We start from the raw sequence: 16409 nt of genomic DNA on the forward strand, positions 1-16409 counted from the left end.
ATGAACTAGTTTTTCCAAACCCAGAAAAATCAAACTCTAGGATTTTGTAAGAATTTGCGAATGTCATTCTGTAGCCATTATCAATAATTTTTGAGAATGGCAATGTTTTGGAATTATAGCAGAGAACTGAGATAAACAGTATATCTTCATGCTCTCTCCCCATCCTCTACCTGTTTCTCTCAATATCAAAGCAGCAAATTCTATAAATTGCTATGGTAATATAACACCAATATATGAAAGAATTAGTATAGTAAATCTCTAACAGAGGAATTTATTAGCATCAAATCAAACCAAATCTTATTCTTTTATTTACAATAGCTTTACCAATCTTGACTGTCTAATAGATGGTCTAAAGTGTGTGGATTTTCCTTTCAACAAAGCAAATGATCAAGCGCTTTTCATAATATTACTTATAATTGTATAAATTTGGAGACAATATTCGATGACTAATAATATATATGTGTGGATTCAAAACATATTGAAAAGCAGTGTCCATTTTGTACTGATTAATGAATTACTCTAATTTGGAAGGTGACTTACCATAAGATACTGGCCCTTCCTTGTCAATAACCTAATCAATGACATTCATAGCATTTATAAAAGTGCTGCTTATCAGATTTTGTTCAAAATTAGATTACATACATATTTGACAATGAATTTTATATTTATAAATTTCATGAGTGTCTTGAAAATCTCAGAAACAGCAAAATACTAATAATGAGAAAATTGGCATGAGTGGATATTATAAAACACAGCTAAGGGTTAAATCAAAAAATAACCTCAATATACAAGAACTGTGTATCTGCCATAAATAAATACAACTAATAAGAAAATATAGCCCTCTTACCTGGATTATAAGTCGTTTAAGTAAAACATGACTAAGTGTTTAGCTGGATACAAGTTCAATGGAAGTTAACAGTGTAAAACATCCACTAAAATAAAAAATTAAAAACAAAAAATAGAACTACTATAGATACAGGACCAAGGCTGTATGGTACAAAGTTTGCAATATAAATGAAGTTATTTCTTCTTGTTTGTGTACATTGTAGGAATCACATTTCAAGATGGGCATTAATTTAGTAAAGTACACTAAAAAAGCATCAAGAAGAGAAACTCTGTAAAGTGTATTACATGACAATTACCTAAGGGATCCGTGTTGAAATTTCATTACTTCTTATGGAAAATATACAAAACAAAAAAAAGGAATAATTTTAAAACAGTTCAATCCAAAAGTCAAATAAGTGATACAAAATAATGGTATTACCATCTGAAAGTTTTTAAGCAGAATAAATGGTTGTCATTCATGAATGCCATAGAACGAATTACTAAACTGAGAGTTGAATTAAATCATATCAAGTTGCAATCTATTGTTTTCACGTATTCAACCCATGGCAACTTTCTCAAATTTAATATGTCTAGCAATTGATGTCCCCCTGTTTCTTCCTGTATTAGTTCCTTCTCCTATGCAATTTCTCACATGGAGTTTTTGCAGTGACAGAGTTGACCAAGGCCAGCTAGTCATTGTGATAACTCCATATGTGATGCTATTATAATGCTTGGTATTGGGTCAATCGAAATATTCTCATTCTCTTTTGCCATTGCTTCACCTGTGGATGCATGTGTGACCAGTTCCTACCATTAATATATAGAGAGAAGGCATGTGGGAGTTATTTTCTTCCCTAGTAAGGAAAAAGTCTACTCAGAAAGGTATCTCTTTTTTCCTTATCATATGGGTATCTTACATGTGGCCACAATGTTTATAATTATATTGCCATATTGGAAACTGTTGGGATTGGTCAAGGGAATTGCAGAAATGCTGATAGAGAGCCTCGATACCACTGTGTCATCTAATCACATTTACGATCAATAACTTGTAGACTCTTGTTCAATAAACCCTAAAAGTTATGTTTTGATTCACTTCTAGAAGATATTCTATTTTGAATAGGAAAAAAATTAGGTAGTACATTATACAACAATTATACAACCAGCAGGTATGGTCAGTTTCATCAACAAAGAATAAATGGAGAAATAAGAAATTACCTGTAACAGGAGTATCTTACATATACTGAAGAAAAGAAAAATTCTTCTCTGAAAAGGTATATAGTCACATATCACATAATGTTTTGGTCAGTGACAGACTGCATATACAATGGTAGTATAATTCAATAAAATTATAATGGATATGAAAAATTCTGATTGATAAGTGACATTGCAGTCACCTTAGTGTCCTAGCATAACCTTTTCTGTTGAAATATTTTAGATACACAAACACTTACTATTTTGTACAACTGCCTACAGTATTCAGTATAGTAATATGCTATACAGGTTTGTAGCCTAGCAGTAATAGGCTATACTATACAGCATAGGTCTATAATAGACTATACCATCTAGGTTGGTGTAAGTACACTCTATGATGTTTGCGCAACAAATTTGCCTAAGGACACAGTCCCCAGTTGTTAATGGGCACATAACTGTGTTAAAGATCAGGGCAGAGTAGGAACTATGCAGGTGATGTGTATGTGTGGATATTTTATAGGGAAGGGGCAAGAGATTTAATGTGAGAGAGCTCTCAAGCAGTAACAGCATGGCTCTCAGGAGGAACTATAAGGCGGCCCTGGTGCCAGCTTCAAAAGGAAGAAGAGGAAGAGGAAGATTCAGTTTAAGGGTCCAATAAAGAGCTTTGCTTTTCATATTTGGTGTTTATATTTTATCCTAGAGCAACTGTAACTTCTGAAAAGATGGTAGTGAGAGGATGGGATCTACACAATCAGAATGTGTTATCAATATGTAACGTTGTGTTGAATGTTTGGAGTAGAAGGATTCAGAGTGGCTGTGAGTACATCCATTATAAGGCTATTGCAGATATCCAGAGAAGGGATAATGGTAATAGTAACCTAGATTAGCACTGTGGTGATGGCAATGGACATAACATATTTGAAATGCGTTAACAATTAGGCAAAGCTTTGTGATGTGGGGCCTAAAACAGAAACGGAAGTGTTCAGAGGACTATTGGATGTCTGACAGGATCATTGTGTTAGCAATGACTTTAATCACTAAGACTGGCATAAATGAAGGAGACACTGATTTGAGGTATTTGGGTATTGTGTTGTTAGGTATTTACAGTATTAATCATCAACAAATGAATGATAAAAGTTAACATGATTAGTATGCATAAATGCTATTTTTAACCAAGACACATATTTGCAGGAGAGCTACTTTCTTAAGTTTATTTCATTAATAAATAATTTCCTATTGTTCATTGTAATAGTAAGGGCTTGGATAAGGAATGTTGGCTAAATAAGAAAGGCCTATATTTAAAGCCACTGGGACCAACTAGTGAACAAGTATATGCTTAAATATATGCCTTGGGTCTCAAAGAAAGGAAAAATTATTCACCCTTAAGTCACTCTTTGGGGGTATTTTGTTTTCTCACATACAACCTGTAAGGACACCATCCTCCTTGACAACTGTCTTGACCCTGTCGTATTCCTATATTTAATCAATAAGACTGTTATTGCCGATTGTTCCTTCTCTTAGTGCCTTTTTACATGTTTGTTTTTCTTTTAATTCAGATTGGATACAGTTTGGTCAAATACTTCACAATTTCAATAAACTGCCTCTAGGAAATCATTCAGTGGATTTATCATAATATTAAAGTTAACTTAATCTGATGCATAAAAAGCAATCTTAATTTGGTTCACAATTATCATTTCCAATAAATTCTCCTTAATATGCTTGCCAGATGTAGGAACTCACTAAAGCTTTCTTATGGAAACACGAACACACATATGTGTGTGTATTTGTGTCTTCACATACATATGCTCAATAAATTAAGATTTTTTAAAATCCCTGCTTGAAATTTTATTGTACATTAAAATATAGGGTATTTTTTGCAAAAATAATCTAAGGCCAAGTGCATTTTTATACATTTCAAATGGTTAAAAAAAAAATCATGAAACATTCATTTTGTTAATGTACAGATTAAGTGAAAAAAAAGTCTTGATTGAAAAATATTTTATTGAATTATTGAAGAACTAGATGTAAAATCCTGATTAATCACCAAACAACTTCGATACTTTAAATAAACAAGGTTGATAGTTGCTTTCTATACATGTATGTATGCAAATAAATGGCTCCTAAATAAGAAAGTATTTTCTCTTGTTCTTAGGTTACATTTATTTCCTCTGAAATATTTTCAATGTTTCTATGACTACTTATGTTTCATTATTTTCTATACTCTGTTTTCTCATACAGTTAAAATATTAAACCTGGGGGATCTGGCAAGATGGTCAAGTAGGAACAGCTCCGGTCTGCAGCTCCCAGCAAGACCAACGCAGAAGGCAGGTGATTTCTGCATTTCCAACTGAGGTACCCGGTTCATCTCATCGAGACTGGTTAGATAGTGGGTGTAGCTCACAGAGGACAAGCGGAAGCAAGGTGGGGTGTCGTCTCACCTGGGAAACACAAGGGGCTGGGGTATTCTCTCCCCTTCCCAAGGGAAGCCTTGAGGGACTGTGCCATGAGGGACTGCTATGCGACCCAGATACTATGCTTTTCCCACAGTCTTCACAACCCACAGATCAGGAGCTTCCCTCGGGTGCCTACATCATCAGGGCCCTGGGTTTCAAGCACAAAACTGGAAGGCTGTTTGGGAAGACATCGAGCTAGCTGCCGGAGTTTTTTTATGTACCCCGGGGGTGCCTGGAACCCCAGTAGGACAGAACGGTTACTCCCCTAGAAAGGGGGCTGAAGCCAGAGAGTCAAGTAGTCTTGCTCAGCAGGTCCCACACCCACGGAGCCCAGCAAGCTAAGATCCACTGGCTTGAAATTCTCGCAGCCATCCCAGTAGTCTGAAGTCAACATAGGACAATTGAGTTCGGTGTGGGAAAGGGTGTCTGCCATTACTGAGGCTTGAGTAGGTGGTTTTCCCCTCGCAGTGTAAGCAAAGCCTCCAGAAATTTCAAACTGGGCGGAACCCACCACATTGTGGCAAAGCCACTGTAGCCAAACTGCCTCTCTAGATTCCTCCTCTCTGGGCAGGGCATCTCTGAAAGAAAGACAGCAGCCCCAGCCAGGCGCTTGTAGATAAAACTCTCATCTTCCTAGGACAGAGCACCTGGGGAAAGGGATGGCTGTGGGCACAGCTTCAGCAGACTTAAACATTCCTGCATTCCAGCTATGAAGAGAGCAATGTATCTCCTAGCACAGCACTCGAGCTCTGCTAAGGAACAAAGTGCCTCCTTAAGTGGGTCCCTGACCCCTGTGCCTCCTGACTGGGAGACACCTCCTAGCAGGGGTCGACAGACACCTCATACAGGAGAGCTCTGGCTGGCAACTGGCAGGTGCTCTTCTGGGACGAAGCTTCCAGAGGAAGGAGCAGACAGCAATCTTTACTGTTCTGCAGCCTGTGTTGGTGATACCCAGGCAAACAGCAGACCTCCAGCAAACTCCAGCAGATCTGCAGCAGAGGGCCTGTTTGTTAGAAGGAAAACTAACAAACAGAAAGCAATAACATCAACATCAACAAAAAGGATGCCCATGCAAAAACTCCATTCAAAGGTCATCAGCATCAAAGATTAAAGGTAAATAAATCTACAAAGGTGGAGAAAAACCAGTGCGAAAAGGCTGAAAATGCCCAAAACCAGAATACCTCTTCTCTTCCAAAGGAACGCAACTCCTCGCCAGCAAGGGAACAAAACTGGATGGACGAATCAGTTTGATGAATTGACAGAAGAAGGCTTCAGGAGGTGGGTAATAACAAACTCCTCCAAGCTAAAGAAGCATGTTCTAAGCCAATGCAAGGAAGCTAAGAACCTTGATAAAAGGTTACAGGAATTGTTAACTAGAATAATCAGTTTAGAGAAGCACGTAAATGACCCGATGGATCTGAAAAATGCAGCATGAGAACTTTGTGAAGCATACACAAGTATTAATAACTGAATTGATCAAGCAGAAGAAAGGACATCAGAGATTGAAGATAAACTTAATAAAGTGTAAAGATAAGATTAGAGAAAAAAGAATGAAAAATGAAAGAAACAAAGCCTCCAAGAAATATGAGACTGTGTGAAAAGACCGAACTTATGATTGACTGGTATACCTGAAAGTGATGGGGAGATGGAACCAAGTTGGAAAACACACTTCAGGATATTAACTAGGAGAACTTCCCCAACCTAGCAAGACAGGCCAACATTCAAATTTGGGAAATTCAGAGAACTTCACTAAGATACTCCTCGAGAAGAGCAACCCCAAGACATATAATTGTCAGATTCACCAATGTTGAAATGAAGGAAAAAATGTTAAAGGCAGCCAGAGAGAAAGGTCAGGTTACCCACAAAGGGAAGACCACCAGACTAACAGAGGATCTCTTGGCAGAAACCCTACAAGCCAGAAGAGAGTGGGGGCCAATATTCAACATTCTTAAAATAATTTTCAAAACAGAATTTCATATCCAGCCAAACTAAGCTTCCTAAATGAAGGATAAAGAAAATCCTTTACAGGTAAGCAAATGCTGAGGGATTTTGTCACCACTAGGCCTGCCTTACAAGAGCTCCTGAAGGAAGCAGTAAAATATGGAAAGGAAAAACCAGTACCAGTTACTGCAAAACCATACCAAAATGTAAAGACCAATGACACTATGAAGAAGCTGCATCAACTAATGTGCAAAATAACCAGCTAGTTTCACAAAGACAGAATCAAATTCACGTATAAAAATATTAACCTTAAATGTAAATGAGCTAAATGCCCCCAATTAAAAGACACAGACTGGTAAACTGGATAAACAGTTAAGTCCCATCAGTGTGCTGTATTCAGGAGACCCATCTCATGTGCAAAGACACACATAGGCTTAAAATAAAGGAATGGAGGAACATTTACCAGGCAAATGAAAAGCAAAAAAATCAGTGGTTGCAATCCTAGTCTCTGATAAAACAGACTTTAAACCAACAACAAACAAAAAAGACTAAGAAGGGCATTACATAATGGTAAAGGGATCAATGCAACAAGAAGAGCTAACTATCCTAAATATATTTGCACCCAATACAGGAGCACCCAGATTCATAAAGCAAGTTTTTAGAGACCTACAAAGAGACCTAGACCCCCACACAATAATAGTGGGAGACTTTAACACCCCACTGTCAATGTTAGACAGATCAACAAGACAGAAAATTAACAAGGATATTCAGGACTTGAACTCAGCTCTGGACCTAATAGACATCTACAGAGCTCTACACCTCAAATCAACAGAACATACATTCTTCTCAGCACCACATAGCACTTACTCTGAAATTGACCACATAAATAGAAGTAAAGCACTCCTCAGCAAATGCAGTAGAACGGAAATCATAACAAACAGTCTCTCAGACCACAGTGCAATCAAATTAGAACTCAGGATTAAGAAAGGCATTAAAAACCACACAACTACATGGAAATTGAACAACCTACTCCTGAATTACTGAATGGGTAAATAACAAAATTAAGACGGAAATAAAGAAGTTCTTTGAAATCAGTGAGAACAAAGATACAATGTACTAGAATCTCTGGGAAACCGCTAAAGCAATGTTTAGAGGGAAATGTATAGCACTAAATGATCACATCAGAAAAAGGAAAGATATAAAATCCACACCCTAACATGACAATTAAAAGAACTAGAGAAGCCGTAGCAAACAAATTCAAAAGCTAGCAGAAGACAAGAAACAACTAAGATCAGAGCAGAACTGAAGGAATGAGAAACACAAAAAATCCTTTGAAAAAAATCATTGAATCCAGGAGCTGGTGTTTTGAAAAGATTCACAAAAAAGATAGACTCCAGTCAGAATAATAAAGAAGAAAAGAGAGAAGAATCAAATCGATACAATAAAAAATGATAAAAGGAGTATCACCACTGATCCCACAGAAATACAAACTACCATCAGAGAATACTATAAACACCTCTATGTAAATAAACTAGAAAATCTACAAGAAATTGATAAATTCATGGACACATACACCCTCCCAAGACTAAACCAGGAATAAGTCCATTCCCTAAATAGAACAATAACAAGTTATGCAATTGAGGCAGTAATTAACAGCCTAACAACCAAAAAAAGCCCAGAACTAAATGGATTCACAGCCGAATTCTACCAGAGGTACAAAGAAGAGCTGGTACCATTCCTTCTAAAACTTTTCTAAACTTTAAAAAAAAAAAAAAAAGAGAGGTTCCTCCCAAACTCATTTTATGAGGCCAGCATCATCCTGATGCCAAAACCTGGTAGAGACACAGGAAAAACAGAACATTTCAGGCCAATATCTCCAATAAACATTTATGTGAAAATCTTCAATAAAATACTAGCAACACACCTAAAAGCTTATCAACCACGATCAAGTCGGCTTCATCCCTGGGATGCAAGGCTTATTGAATATATGTATGTCAATAACGTAATCCATCACATAAAGAGAACCAATGACAAAAACCACATTATTATTTCAATAGATGCAGAAAATTCTTTGATAAAATTTAACACTGCTTCATGCTAAAAACACTCAGTAAATTCGGTATTGATGGAACATATCTCAAAATAATGAGCTATTTATGACAAACCGACAGCCAATATCATGCTGAATGGGCAAGAGCTGGAAACATTCCCTCTGAAAACTGGCACAAAACAAGGATGTGCTCTCTCACCACTCCTATTAACATAGTACTGGAAGTTCTGGCCAGGACAATCAGGAAAGAGAAAGAAATAAAGGGTATCCAAATAGGAAGAGAGGAAGTCAAATTGTTTCTGTATGCAGATTATATATTTGTATATTTAGAAAACCTCATCGTCTCAGCCCAAAATCTCCTTAAGCTGATAAGCAACTTCAGCAAAGTCCCAGGATACAAAATCAATGTGCAAAAGTCACAAGAATTCCTATATACCAATCATAGACAAACAGAGAGTCAAACCATGGGTGAACTCCCATTCACAATTGCTACAAAGAGAATAAAATACCTAGGAATACAACTTATAAGGGCTGTGAAAGACCTCTTCAAGGAGAACTACAAAACACTGCTCAAGGAAATAAGAGAAGACACAAACAAATGGTAAAACATCCCATGCTCACTAATAGGAAGAATCAATATTGTGAAAATGGCCATACTGCCCAAAGTAATTTATAGATTCAATGCTATTCCCATCAAGCTACCACTGACTTCCTTCACGGAATTAGAAAAAAAAAAAAACTACTTCAAATTTCATATGGAACCAAAAAAGAGCCTGTATAGCCAAGACAATCCTAAACAAAAAGAACAAAGCTGGAGGCATCACGCTACCTGACTTCAAACTATACTACAAGGCTACAGTAACCAAAACAGCATGGGACTGGTATCAAACCAATGCAACATATATAGACCAATGATATGTAGACCAATGCAACAAAGCAGAGGCCTCAGAAGTAACACTATACATCTACAACCATCTGATCTTTGACAAATGTGGTACAAACAAGCAATGGGGAGAGGATTCCCTATTTAATAAATGGTGAAAACTGGTTAGCCATGTGCAGAAAACTAAGACTGGACCCCTTCCTTACACCTTCTGCAAAAATTAACTCAAGATGGATTAAAGACTTAAACGTAAGACCTAAAACCATGAAAACCCTAGAAGAAAACCTAGGTAATACTATTCAGGACATAGGCATGGGCAAAGACTTCATGACTAAAACACCAAAAGCAATTGCAACAGAAGCCAAAATTGACCAATGGAATCTAATTAAATAAACAGTTTCTTAACAGCAAAAGAAACTATTATCAAAGTGAACAGGCAACCTACAGAATGGGAGAAAAATTTTGCAATCCATCCACATGACAAAGGGCTAATATCCAGAATCTACAAAGATCTTAAACAAATTTACAAGAAAAAAACAACCCCATCAAAAAGTGGGTAAAGGATATGAAAAGACCCTTCTCAAAAGAAGACATTTACGTAGCTAACAAACATATGAAAAAAAGCTCATCATCACTGGTCATTAGAGAAATGCAAATCAAAACCAAAATGAGATACCATCTCATACCAGTTAGAATGGTTTAATTGTCGTTAAAAAGTCAGGAAACAACAGATGCTGGAGAGGATGTGGAGAAATAGGAACGCTTTTACACTGTTGTTGGGAATGTAAATTAGTTCAACCATTGTGGAAGACAGTGTGGCGATTCCTCAAAGATCTAGAACCAGAAATACCATTTGATCCAGCAATCCCATTACTGGTTATATACCCAAAGTATTATAAATTATTGTACTACAAAGGCACATGCACACACATATTTATTGCAGCACTATTTACAATAGCAAAGACTTGGAACCAATCCAAATGCCCATCAATGATAGACTGGATAAAGAAAATGTGGCACATATACACCATGGAATACTATGCAGTTATCAAAATGAATTAGTTCATGTCCTTTGCAGGAACATGGATGAAGTTGGAAACCATAATTCTCAGCAAACTAACATGGGAACAGAAAACCAAACACTGCATGTTCTCATTCATAAGTGGAGTTGAATAATGAGAACATACAGACAATGGGTGGGGGACAACACACACTGGAGCCTGTTGTGGGGTGGGGGGAAAGGGGAGGGAGAGCATTAGGAAAAATACCTCATGCATGCGGGTCTTAAAACCTCGATGATGGGTTGATGGGTGCAGCAAATAACCATGGCACATGTATACCTGTTAACAAACTTTCACGTTCTGCACATGTATCCCAGAATTTAAAGTATAATAAAACTTTAAAAAAAAGGGACATGTGAGAAAACTAGTAATTCTAAAAAAAAAAAAAAAAAAAAGAAAGGACATGGGAATCTTGATTCTTTTCTGTCTTCTAATGAATTATTTTTTAAGAAATATTAGGTATATATTCATGAACAAAGGATAAGAAAGAAACACCTACTCATGCCCACTGGCCATGTCGTTTGGCAACTTTGTGAGCCTCTGTTTCCAAGTGAGTAATATCCCTCTAAATAAAAATTCTCACAATTTGAAAATAAATAAATAAATAAGTATTAGCTGTGTGTGGTGGCTCACACTTGTAATCCCAGCACTTTGGGAGGCCGAGAAGCGTGGATCACCTGAGGTCTGGAGTTCGAGACCTTCCAGGCCAACATGGGCAAACCCTGTCTCTATTAAAAATACAAAAATTAGCTGGGTGTGGTGGTGCCTGCCTATAATCCCAGTTACTGGTGGGGGCTGATGCAGGAGGATTGCTTGAACCAAGGAGGCGGAAGTTGCAGTGAGCTGAGATTGGGCTACTGCACTCCAGCCTGGGCAACAGAGCAAGACTCCAACTGAAAAAAAATAACAATAAGTAAAAAAAATAAACCAAACCCATGTCTTCTAAGAGCAATATATTTAATAAATGGAGATTATAGGAGTTCTTTTCTACTCAGACATAGTCTGGCATCAAAACCATTAATTAATCAATGACAAAACTTTGGCTGTCCCCCACCACAGTTGTTATAATTGTGATTCTGGAAAGTAAACTGTACCATCAGAGCTTCATGCTCATTTTTCACCATTAATACAGAAATTTGAATTTAGCACTGATCCATAAATGGCCATATGATTAATAACATATTTCTTCAAATGATCTGAAGAAAAAAATAGAAAAATATTTTTTCAAGAAAAATCTCCTTTTTTATTGATATTCAATTCCTCTTTACATTCAATTACATAAGTGACTACAACTAGACTTTTATACTTAATTTTCAGTATTACAAATTCCTCCCAAACTGTATTTTCATTACTTACTCTGGAATATAATTACATGTAATAATTTATTTTCCTCATAATATCTATTAAATGATATTTGTTATTTATTCACAGGTTTTATAGATTAGAAACTTAATTGAAAGAACAGATGTAGGCTTGTTTTATCTTTCTTTCCCCAGAAATATTAGGTAAATGTAAAATACATGAGGGCATATTTATATATATATAAGCTTACATATATGTATTTACTATTTGTGTATATTATATACGTGTGTGTGTGTGTGATATGTACACACACACACACACGGTTGCTTCTATGTCCTTTCTGATTTTTTTATGTTTCTGTGTACCTCTGCACCAATGCTATCCTTTAAAAATTAAAGTTACTGAAGTTGCACAGTGCCATCTTCTCTCTTTGACACCCCTCCACCTTCTCTAAACTTGCATAAAAATGTATTTCCTTTAGATTTGTGTAGGCATTCGTTCATTGTTTATTGTTATTAACTATTGCAGTTTTTTACACTTACAGTTTATAATACTTTCTAAATAGCTTAATGGTTAGTATTTCTTAATTTTATGCTTTATTAAAAAAGGAGCACTATACATAGGTATAAAGATTAATGTATGTGTCCACTTGAGTGGGCCATGGAGTGCCCTGATATTTGGACAAACATTATTCTGGGAGTTTCTGTGAAGGTATTTTTGGTCGAAATTAACACTTAAATTCTTAGACTGAGTAAAGCAGTTGTCCCATCCCCTCCCACCCACTGTGTGGGTCTTATCCATTTAATTGAAGGCCTGACTAGAAAAAGGCCACCCCTCCTCCAAGTAGGCAATAATTTTCCTGCTTGAGAGCCTTTGGACTGAAACTTTGACACCTCCTGTGTCTGCAGTAGCTTAGACCTTTGAACTTGAACTGGAACATCAGCCCTACAGATTTTGGACTCGACAATCTCATACATGCATGAACTGAATTATTGGGAGAACCCGCTCCCGATGTTTAACGTGGGTTCTTTTCTATTTCTTAGGTGTCTCGACTGGTTTGAGAAATAAAGGTAAAGAGTACAAGAGAGAGAAATTTAAAGCTGGGTGTCCGGGGGAGACATCACATGTCGGCAGGCTCCATGATGTTCTCTCAGCCATAAAACCAGCAAGTTTTTATTAGCGATTTTCAAAATGGGAGGGAGTGCACTAATAGGGTGTGGGTCACAGAGATCACATACTTCAAAAAGTAATAAAATATCACAAAGCAAATGGAGGCAGGGCGAGACCACAGGACCAAGATCGCAGGACCACCAAATGGGGCGAAATTAAAATTGCTAATGAAGTTTCTGGCACACATAGTCATTGATAACATCTTATCAGGAAACATCTGTTTGAGAGCAGACAACTTGTCTGACCAAAATTGATTAGGCGGGAATTTTCCTCCTCCTAATAAGCCTGGGAGTGCTACAGGAGACGGGGCTTATTTCATCCCTTCAGCTTCCACCATAAAAGGCGGCATGCTTCTAAGGAGGCCGTTTATAGGCCTGCCCTCAGGGCGCATTCTCTTTCTCAGGGATGTTCCTTGCTGAGAAAAATAATTCAGTGATATTTCCCCTATTTGCTTTTGTAAGAGGAGAAATATGGCTCTGTTGCATCCAGCCCACCGGAGGCCAGAAGTCTTATCTCTTTTGTTTCCTGAACATTGCTGTTATCCTGTTCTTTTTTCAAGATGCCCAGACTTCATATTGTTCAAACACACATGCTTTACAAACAATTTGTGCAGCTGACACAATCATCACAGGGTCCTGAGGTGATGTTCATCCTCCTCAGTTTACGAAGAAGATGACGGTGTTAAGAGATTGAAGTAAAGACAGGCATAGGAAATCACAAGGATATTGATTGGGGAAGTGGTAAGTGTCCATGAAATCTTCACAATTTATGTTCAGATATTGCAGTAAAGACAGGCATAAGAATTATAAAAGTATTAATTTGGGGAACTAATAAATGTTCATGAAATCTTCAGAATTTATATTCTTCTGCTGTGGCTTCAGCCGGTCCCTCCGTTCAGGGTCCCTGACTTCCCACAACACTGAATCATTGTTAGATCTATCTATCTATCTATCTATCTATCTATCTATCTATCTATCTATCTATCTATCTAATCTGGTTCTGTTTCTCTGGAGATCCCTCATACAGCAGGCTTCTGCAATTTGTGTTCTCACTCAATATTTTTATATTATCAATTCATGTTGTTGTGTAAAGCTACAATTCAATAATTACAAATATAGTCTAGTATTTAATTCTGTAAATATAACAAAACTAATATCTATTCTCTTGTCAATGGACTTTTAGACTTTTTTCCTTTATTGTTTTACTATTTTAAATAATGTTATGACTATGCAAGTACTTTGGTTTATTGTACTTTTGTAAGAGATTGTCCATGGTATAATACATGCCTTGAAAAAAGAATTGTTCATTTGTAAAGTAAATGACTGTTCAGTTTTTCAGTAAAATTCCCAAAGAGTTGCACTTATTTATATTGCAGTGAGTAGCTTATAAGATTTCCATTGGCATACACCTTCACCAATATCTGTAATAATAGCCTGTAATATAGTGAGTGTAAAGTGTTATACTATTGTTATCCTGATTCATATTTATCTTATTATTAATAGATTTAAGCATTTTCCATATGTTGATTTATATGACACATACTTTTCGTCTTCTATAAAATGCTGTTCTTTTATTTTGGTCATTTCTCTGTTGAGATGCTTGTCTCTTTATTTTATTGATTCATTAATGTAGTCTTTCAACAAATATTTATTGATTGTGTCCTGCTTGCCAGACACTCTTCTAGTTACTGGAACACAACATAAAACAAAATAGACAAATATGCCTCCTTCATAGATTTAAATTTTATGAAGGAATATAGATAATACACAAAATAAATGCATGAACTACATAGTAATCAGAAAATGATCATTGCTTTGAAGAAACAAAGCAGGGAAAGTGAATAGAGAATGAAGGAGAGGTTTGCAATATGTTGTTTATTAAAAAAAAAAGTTTATTGTTTGTATTAGGGTTCTCTAAAAGGACAGAACTAATAGGATAGATGTATATATGAAAGGGGTGTTTATTAAGGAGTATTGGCTCACAAGATCACAAGGTGAAGTCCCATAGTAGGCTGTCTGCAAGCTGAGAAGCAAAAAAGCCAGTCCAAGTCCCAAAACCCCAAAAGTAGGGAAGCTGACAGTTCAGCCTTCAGTCTGTGGCCAAAGGCTAGAAAGCCCCGGCAAATCACTGGTGTAGATCCAAGAGTCCAAAAGCTGAAGAACTTGGAGTCTGATTGTCGAGGGCAGGGAGAATCCAGCATGTGACAAACATGGAGGCCAGCAAATTTAGCCAGTCTAGCCCTTTGTCTGCTTTTATCTTAGCCTTGCTGGCGGCTGATTAGCTGGTGCTCACCCAGATTGAGGGTGGGTCTGCCTCTCCCAGTCCACTGACTCAAATGTTAATCTCCTTTGGCAACACCCTCACAGACACACCCAGGAACAACATTTTGCATTCTTCAGTCCAATCAAGTTGACAATCAATATTAACCATCACACTGTTTTTAAGATAGATAAAATTAACCATTTTAACATGGTGACACTTGTTACTGTTTTTCTCTCAAGGGTTATACATTTTGAGCCTTGTTTAATAAACATTTAAAATATTTTTTTCCAATTTTCTGCTGATTTTGTTTTTATCTTTTTGTCTTTTATACTTAAGTCATGAATGTATTTGGAGTTCACTTATTGTTCTGCGTTCTGATATACATACCGCACAATTTTTTCCCACATAGATAACTAGTTACAAATTTATTGAAAATTTTTTTCTTTTCTTTCTAAACGGTGTTTTTGTGTTTTTTGTTTATCTCTACTTGCTTCTTGGTGAGCCAATACATTTCTATCTTAATAAATATTGGTTTATAAGAAGTCAATATCTAGTAGTGCATTTCCTCAACCTTATCCTTTTGTCTTGCAAGCAGTTTTCACTGTTGGTGGACCTTTGCATTTTCACCTACGTTTCTGAATCAGTTTATTGAGTTCCACCACAAAACTCTATTGGAATTTTTATTGCAATTACTATGAACCCTTAGATACTTTGTTTGTTGGTAACAGAATTAATATATTTACAACATGTACAAAACGGAGTCTTTCTCTTTATATTCAAGGTAAGTTTTTCTGTTTGTGTGTGTTTCCTTTAATGTGTATCAATAAAGTTTTGTTTCTTGTTCTCTGTATTTTTACAGATTTCTTTTAGTGTTTGTATGTTTTACGGGTAGGTACTTGATATTTTAGTTACTGTTGCTCTAAATGTTTCTTAATTACTTATAGCTGATGAAGAAAAGGGCAATTGATTTTTATCAATTATTTTAAATCCTCTAACCCTACTGAATTTCTTTTTTTGTAAAAAGATATTCATAAATTTTTTGGTACTCTCTATGCAGTTAATCATATCATTTTCACAATCAGTTTCAGTTAGTCTTTTACAAACTTCTTTTGTCTTTGTATAGCTACTAGGACATTCAGTACCTTGTTTTTATTATTGTTTACACTGATAAGTACTTACAACATTTATTAGAAGATCCCTTTTGATTCATGAAGTTATTTAGAAGTGGGTTCTGTGATTTCTGAATATATGAAAATAAAAATTGTTATTGA

This window comes from Macaca fascicularis, chromosome 6 (assembly GCF_037993035.2).
Source record: "Macaca fascicularis isolate 582-1 chromosome 6, T2T-MFA8v1.1".
In the NCBI taxonomy this organism is placed as follows: domain Eukaryota; kingdom Metazoa; phylum Chordata; class Mammalia; order Primates; family Cercopithecidae; genus Macaca; species Macaca fascicularis.